Raw genomic sequence first — 7,573 nt, 5'->3', positions numbered from 1 at the left:
AAGAGGAAGTTGAATAGTTCATCAATTCACAAACACCTTCCACTCTGATCTCAGGTTCACCTGCACCATCTTGGATATCTCCCTCCCTTGCCTGGACTTCTCCATTTCTGGCAACCAACTGAACACGGACATCTACTTCAAACCCACCAACTCTCAAAGGTACCTGGACGTCACCACTTCCCACTCTCCCTCCTGTAAAAAATGCTATCCCTTACTTCCAATTCCTCTGCCTCCATTGCATCTGCTCCCAGGAGGAATAATTCCACTTCAGAACATCCCAGATGGCCTCCTACTTCAAGGACCACAATTTCTCCACCTACATGGTCAACAATGCCCTCCAGCACATCTCCTCCACTTCCCACACCTCTGCCCTTGAACCCCACCCCTCCAACTGCAACAAGGACAGAACTCCCCGGTCCTCACCATCAACTCCATCAACCACCAGATACAACACATCATCTTCCACCATTTCTGCCACATGCAGTCAGACCCCACCACCAGCGATATATGTCCCTCCCCACCCTGATTTGCATTCCAGAGAGACCATTCCCTCCGTGACTCCCTTGGTAGGTCCACGCCTCCTACCATCCACCCTCCGCTTCCACCACTGCAAGAAGTGCAAAATCTGCGCCCACACCTCCCCCCTCACCTCAATACAAGGCCCCAAAGGATCCTTCCACAGCTGGCAGAGATTTTCCTGCACATCCAAACACCTCATCTACTGTGTCCGTTGCTCTCGATATGGTATCGTCTACATTTGGGAGACAGTACTCCAACTCGCAGAATGTTTCAGAGAACATCTCTGGGACACACGCATCAAACAACCCCATCGCCCTGTAGCCAACCGCTTCAACTCCCCCTCCCAAGCCACCAAGGGCATTCAGGTCCTGGGCCTCTTGCACTGCCAAATCCTAGCCACCCGATGCCTGGAAGAAGAACACCTCATCTTCTGCCTTGAGACCCTCTAACCACACAACATCAACATCGATTTCTCCAGTTTCCTCATCTCCACTCCCTCAACTCATCCTAGATCCCACCCTCCAACTCGGCCCTGCCCTCTTGAACTGTCCTACCTGTCCATCTTCCTTCCCATCTATCCGCCCCACCCTCCACTCTGACCTATCACCATTACCCACCACCTGCATCCACTTATCGCTTTCCAAGCCACATGCCTCCCCAGCAACATCCCACCCCCAATTTATCTCTCAACCCCCTTTCTCTCCCAATATTCCTGATGAAGCGCTTATGCCTGAAACACCAACTGTCCAGCTCTTCAGATACTGCCCGAACTGCTGTGCTTTTCCAGCATCACACGTTTTGACTCTAATCTCCAGCATCTGTGGTCCTCATTTTCTCTTACTATAATATCTTGAATGGTATTTCCTAGAGTTTCTATTTGTCAGACGATAAGCTAACTGGCCAATAGTTTCTGCTTTCCATTTCCCTCCCATTTTGAAGAAAAAGGAATAGCATTTTTGAATATTCCAAACTAATGGGACTATCCCTGAATCAGTGGTGTTTTGGAAAATTAAACCTGATACATAAACTATCTCAGTGACCACTTTTATGGCCCACAATGATGTCCATTACAATCTAAGCATTTGTTGTGCAATAGCTCCCAAACTGTACTTGCTACCATTGCTCTGATGATTGTGATCTTCCTGGGTCCCGACCTCCCTTCCATTCCCTGATTTATCGCTCCTTCTAGAATCAGATCTGCATTCTCTTTAGAGAAGACTGATGCAAAATAGCTATTCAATTCATCTTTATCTGACATTCCCTCATTCACCATTATTCATACTCCAGTCTGCTTTCTATAGGATCAATTCTCACTTCAGTAACCATTTTCTTCTAGTTCTTCTCTGTCTTTATTAGTTTCTTGGTGATTACTTGGTATTAGGAGAAAGTGAGGACTGCAGATGCTGGAGACCAGAGTTGAAAAATGTGATGCTGGAAAAACATTGCAGGCCAGGCAGCATCCGAGGAGCAGGAGAATCAATGTTTCGGGCATAAGCCCTTCTTCAGGAATGATTACTTGCTAGTTCCAACATTGTACAATCTTTTGACTTATCACCTGTCTTTGCACAATTATTTGCTTTTTCTTTAATTTTGACACTATCTTTACAAATTTCTGGTTAACCATGATAGTGCACCTGTTCCTTGGAATTTTACTTGTTGGAATGTATCTATGTTATGTATTCTGAAATATTCCATAGATATCTGCCATTGCTTCTCTATTGATCTATCCTCAAACCTAATTTTCCAATTTGTTCTATCCAGCTCGGTTTTCATACTCTCACACTTGTGCTTCTTTTAATTTGAAAAATAATCTTGAACTCACTCCTCTCTCTGTCACTTTGAATGTAAAATTCAGTAGGTTTATGGTTGCTTCAACTGAGGGGTGCCTTCTCTATGAGATCAATAACTAATCCTACCTCATGACATAATTGCACGTCTAAAATGCTGGTTACCTTCAGAACATGCTTTTCTAAGAAACTATCTGAAAAACACTCTACAAATTCCTCATTTCGACTGCCTTTGTCAATTTGACTTATCTATTTGATATGAGATTAGAATCTCCCAAAATTATTGTGTATCTTTCTGACAAACTCTCATCATTTCTTACTTTATGTTCCACCTTGCCATGTGGTTACTGTTAGGATGTACTCCACTCGCACAAATGATTACTTGCCTTTATCATTTCCCATCTTTATCTACATCTTGGTTTCTTGAATTTAGGTCATTCCTTTCCATTGTATGAATAACATTATTAACTAGCAGAGCACATCCTCTATCTTTCTTCCTCTCTTGTCATTGTTAAATGTCCTGTTCTCTTCGAGATCCAGTCCTAATCCATCTCATCCTGCAGCCATGCTCTATCATGGTTACCAGATCCTACTCATTCATTTCAATTAGCAATCTTCGTGTTTCAATTTTGTTTCAAATGCAATGTGAATTCAGAGACAAAGGCTTCAGTTTCATCCTTTTACTCCTTTTGTAAATTCTAGTCTTGACTCTTGATTCTAGTTGGTTGGCTCTTAGATTTATACACTCATGTCACTTCCTGTCATGGTCTGCTTATCATTTCTCATATTACTACCTTTGTCGTTGGACTTAACTCTACTCTGATTTGCCACATCTACCCAAATTTTATCCCTGGGCTTCCTATTCAATTTAAAATCCTTTCTATTTCTCAAGCAACACAGTCAGCAAGAATACCAGCCCCAGCACAGATCAGGTGTTGACGATCCTGTCGGTCCAGATCCCACTTTCTCCAGCACTTAAGCCATTTGCTGAATCTGGAGCCCGTATCTAGTCATAGATCCATGCGATCATCTCTCTAATCTGAATTATCAACTGATTTCTGAAATTTTCATATTATCTAAGAAATACTTCAAAGATTATGCTCTTTGAGATTCTGGTTCTCAATTTGGCATGAAGCTTCTCATATTGACTATGCAGAACTTTCTTCCTTGTCCTGCCTATAGTGTTGGTATTTGTATGTACAACTACGACTACATCTTTTCCCTTTCATTCTAGCTTCCTCTCCAGCCCTGAGTAGATGTCTCAAACCCTGGCACTGAGCAGCCAACGAAACCATCTAGAGTCACCCTCTTTACTGCAGAGAAACGTTTTAATCCCTTTCTCTATATCGTCCCCTAATACAACTACATTCTTTCTCACTCCTCAATCTTCAGTGGCTTCCTGGGTTGCAGTACTATTGTCAGTGAGTTGATTCATTCTGCAGCCTTCACTCTCATTTACAAGACAAGCTGAAAGAATCTCAAACCTGTTAGATGATTGCAAAGGCTAATATTCCTACACTACCACCTCAAGGTCCTAGTACCCGTCTCACTCACAGTCACACGGTCCCATCCCTGAACACAGACAATGCGACCCCACCCCAAACCAGATTATCAACACTCAGAAAGTTGGAAAGGTACAAAGGATCCAGATAACATACTGTAGTTAGGCCTCCAATTCAAAATGTGAGCTCAAGTGGCTCCAACTTCAAATGTTTGCCACAGACGTGTTCACTCTGGAGCAAACTGGCATCCATGGACCCGCACAAGCTGCGATTGTGATATATCGACAGTCTACCCATCTTTAATGTCTTTTAAGGAACAACTTAAATATTGTATTCAACTTTATATTTTATGGTGCTTTATGCATTTTATTAACCAATACTGTTTTGAGCCTTAGGAATAGCATAAACTTTAATCACTTTGACAGAAACAAAAACAACGAAGTGGCTATTTCTATTTCACATTTTAACTCCCTGTGTCATTTAACTCTGGCACTCTACTGTAAATTGTACTCAAGAGCTAAATTGCAATATGGAACATAGTGTTATGGTCCTCTCACACAAAAGGTCTGTATGACTCACTTAATGAGGATCCACTGATTCTTAATTAAGCTGCTTTTTCACTGGAACCCTTGAACGAACTCTGCTTGAGTCTGACAACTGCAGAATTTAAATTGGAGATTTCAGTTAAATGCTACATGCAAACTACAAACGAAATTACATTTGAACAAAATTTAAAAGAAAGACTTTCTTATCCAACAACTGCATTAACTCAAGAGCAATATTCATTTTTAACACTTGATTTGAAAAATAGGCAGTTATTTTATTTTTTCTATTATTTTAGGTGGAGAATCTAAATAAATATATAAGCAAGTGCTGGCAATCTGTGAAGTTCAAAATGACTTCCATTTCATTAAAGCTCTTTCCTTTTGAGTTGTCTGCCCAAAGGCATGTCCAGCCTGCAGCACATGATCTCTACCATGGGCAGAGAAAGATTCAGGTTCTGAATCCACCCTGTCTGGCATGGAGATTGGCTCCCTGCTGTTGGCACCAATCTGATCTTTGCAGCTATCCAGCCAATTAGCCACCAAAGCACATGTGGCAAAAGACTTGATGGAAGTAGCTACTGGCAAATCCCTGTTTCATCATGCTTCTGTCTATTCTCACAGTTAACAAATGTTTGTAGTCTACACTTGGGTTGACTTCAGTCTTCATTTGTCCCAAGATCCATGAATGTACAAATGATGTTCTACACTGCCTGTCTGTGGTGCTTGTGGGAAGGGTTTACAAGTTAATACTCAATCTAATTGACTATGATAGGTGCAAAATGACAAAAAGAAAAACTTGAATTTATATGGTGTTCTTCATGACCTCAGGATGTTCCAGGGCATTTTACACCCAGTGAAATGCTGTTAAAATATAGTAACTTTGCTCAAGTGACTAGTTTCAACTCAAAATTAAGAGTTTGAATTCCTCACGATGCATTAGGAACCAATTAGGTATTCCATCCTGTGAAAAAGAGAGCATGATCGAGGAAAGGGCACTTAGCACAACTGAAATGTGGTTTCCAAAACCTGAGGAACATAGTTGATAATTTGCATGATAATGCAATGAATAGGCCTGTTTTAGTGCTATATCAAATTGTTGAAAATTGGTTTAAACCAGTGGAAGAGTGAAGAGCGTTTATGAATAAGTAGAAAGTGCTTAATTTCATTGCTTTATATTAGAGATGGATGCGTTAATTTAATTCTGGTTCATGAGATATCCCTCTTGATTATCATTGTGATCCATGAAATAGAATCAGATTCAGTTTACTACTGGGACTGCTAATAAACTATAAATAAATGCATATTTGTCAGGCTTAAAATATATATACATTGATTAAAGCAAATTTCTGAACATACAGTTCAGTTTATAGTATACATATATTAATATTAATCATTTCCAAATGATTCCACTGGAGACTAGCATCACTAACATCAGGATGTTTTATACAAGGTTACCTTGACAATGGTTTGTAATAGGTAGAATTGTATGGAGCACAACTTATAAAATAGATCCTAAATTGGGTTATCATTCAAATCCAAACCTATAGATGTATTTAATTTGGTAAAATAATATGAGCCATTAATCTTATTCAGATTAACTTCTAAATTTTCTTCACATCCTACAAGGGGCATATATCATTTCTAGTGAGATAATTATGCTCAAAATGTAAACACTTAATTACATTTAGACAATAAAAAAAGGTGGGGAGAAATGTGAAAATGATAATATATGATTATTTAAATATATGGTTGACTTCTTTAAAATTCTTTCTTGATTACATTGTGATAACAGATAAGATAATCACACCATGTCAGAAAATGTATATATTCATAAATTAAAGCTGATACTCCAAGACATAATATATTGGCAGTAACAATTTTTGAAGATGTGCATCGACAAATGATTGATGCACTTTAGCATTATCTTAGGCATTCAACTTCATCTGGTTCTACCGTCTAATTCTCATACGCATATTAATCATTGTAGGTAATGTCAAAAGGATTAGGTTTAAAGGTTGTGCAGGTTTAAAACAAAGTAACAGCTCAATAAATACTATTGATAGTTAAGTTTGTAATTTACCTTCTCTTCCATCCCTGCACAGTTATCTCTTCTGTCCCCCAAGGGATGCATCCTTAGTCTTTCCCTGTTTCTCATTTAAATGGTGTCTACTGGCAACATCATTGAAAAGCATAATATCAGCTTCCTTATGTATTGTGAGGATGCTTTGCTCTAATTCAACACAACTTGTCTTGATCCTTCTTTGAATTATCAGAGTGGTTGCCTCACAACCAGTATTGAATTTTCAGATATTCCCACCAACTATTGAGGGGAATGGTGAAGGTATTCGCTTTGGTCCACATGACAAATTCTGTTTCATCTTCCTCAACTTCACTGGCAACTGTAGTAGATTAAACTGTACTATTCACAATCTTGGTGTCATACTAAGCTTTCAACCACGTATCCACAGAATCAGAGAGTTTATTTCCACCTTCATAAGTGTTGAATCCATCCCTACATCAGCTATTTGCTGAATCCTCATCCATGGTTGTCACCTTCAGATTTGACGATTCTAACACTCCTGTCCAGCCTCCCATATTCTACTCTCCATAAACTTAAGGTCATACAAATCCAGCTTGTCCCAATTCACACCATGTCTCATTCATTCAACCCCGGTTTGCTCACTGCCCAACATTCCTTCATGGTTAAGCAATGTCTCAATTTTAAAATTCTCTTCATTTTTTTCAAATGCCTCCATTCACTCTAATCCCTTCTTATTTTTCTCATTTCTTCTAGTCTCGCAGCCATCCAATGTATCTGCACTTCTCTACTTCCATCTGTTTGAAAGACACCAATTTTAATCGCTCCACTGTAAGTGGCTGTAACTCCACCTGCCAAGACTCAAAGCTCTGAAATTCCAACCCAAAAGCTCTTCAGTTCTTTATTTCTATTCCCTAGCTTCTTTACTTATTTTGAGTTTTATTACAAGGCAGTGCTAAATTAAATGGTTGAGCATTTTTACTTTTAAGACTTTGTCAAAACAACATACAGAGGAACCTTGGTTATCCGAACAAAATACTATCCACCCATTTTGTTCGGATATTGATTATTCGGTTAATTGATTCAATGTCTCTCCTCTGGGACTTGGAATTTTCTGAAGTTTCCTTTTTCCTTGCTCTATCTGCCTTACTCCCTCTCTCTGTCTCAGGGTTTGTTTCTGAG

This window comes from Chiloscyllium plagiosum, chromosome 14 (genome assembly GCF_004010195.1).
Source record: "Chiloscyllium plagiosum isolate BGI_BamShark_2017 chromosome 14, ASM401019v2, whole genome shotgun sequence".
NCBI classification, from domain to species: Eukaryota; Metazoa; Chordata; class Chondrichthyes; order Orectolobiformes; family Hemiscylliidae; genus Chiloscyllium; species Chiloscyllium plagiosum.
Note: the sequence above shows the minus strand (reverse complement) of the source record.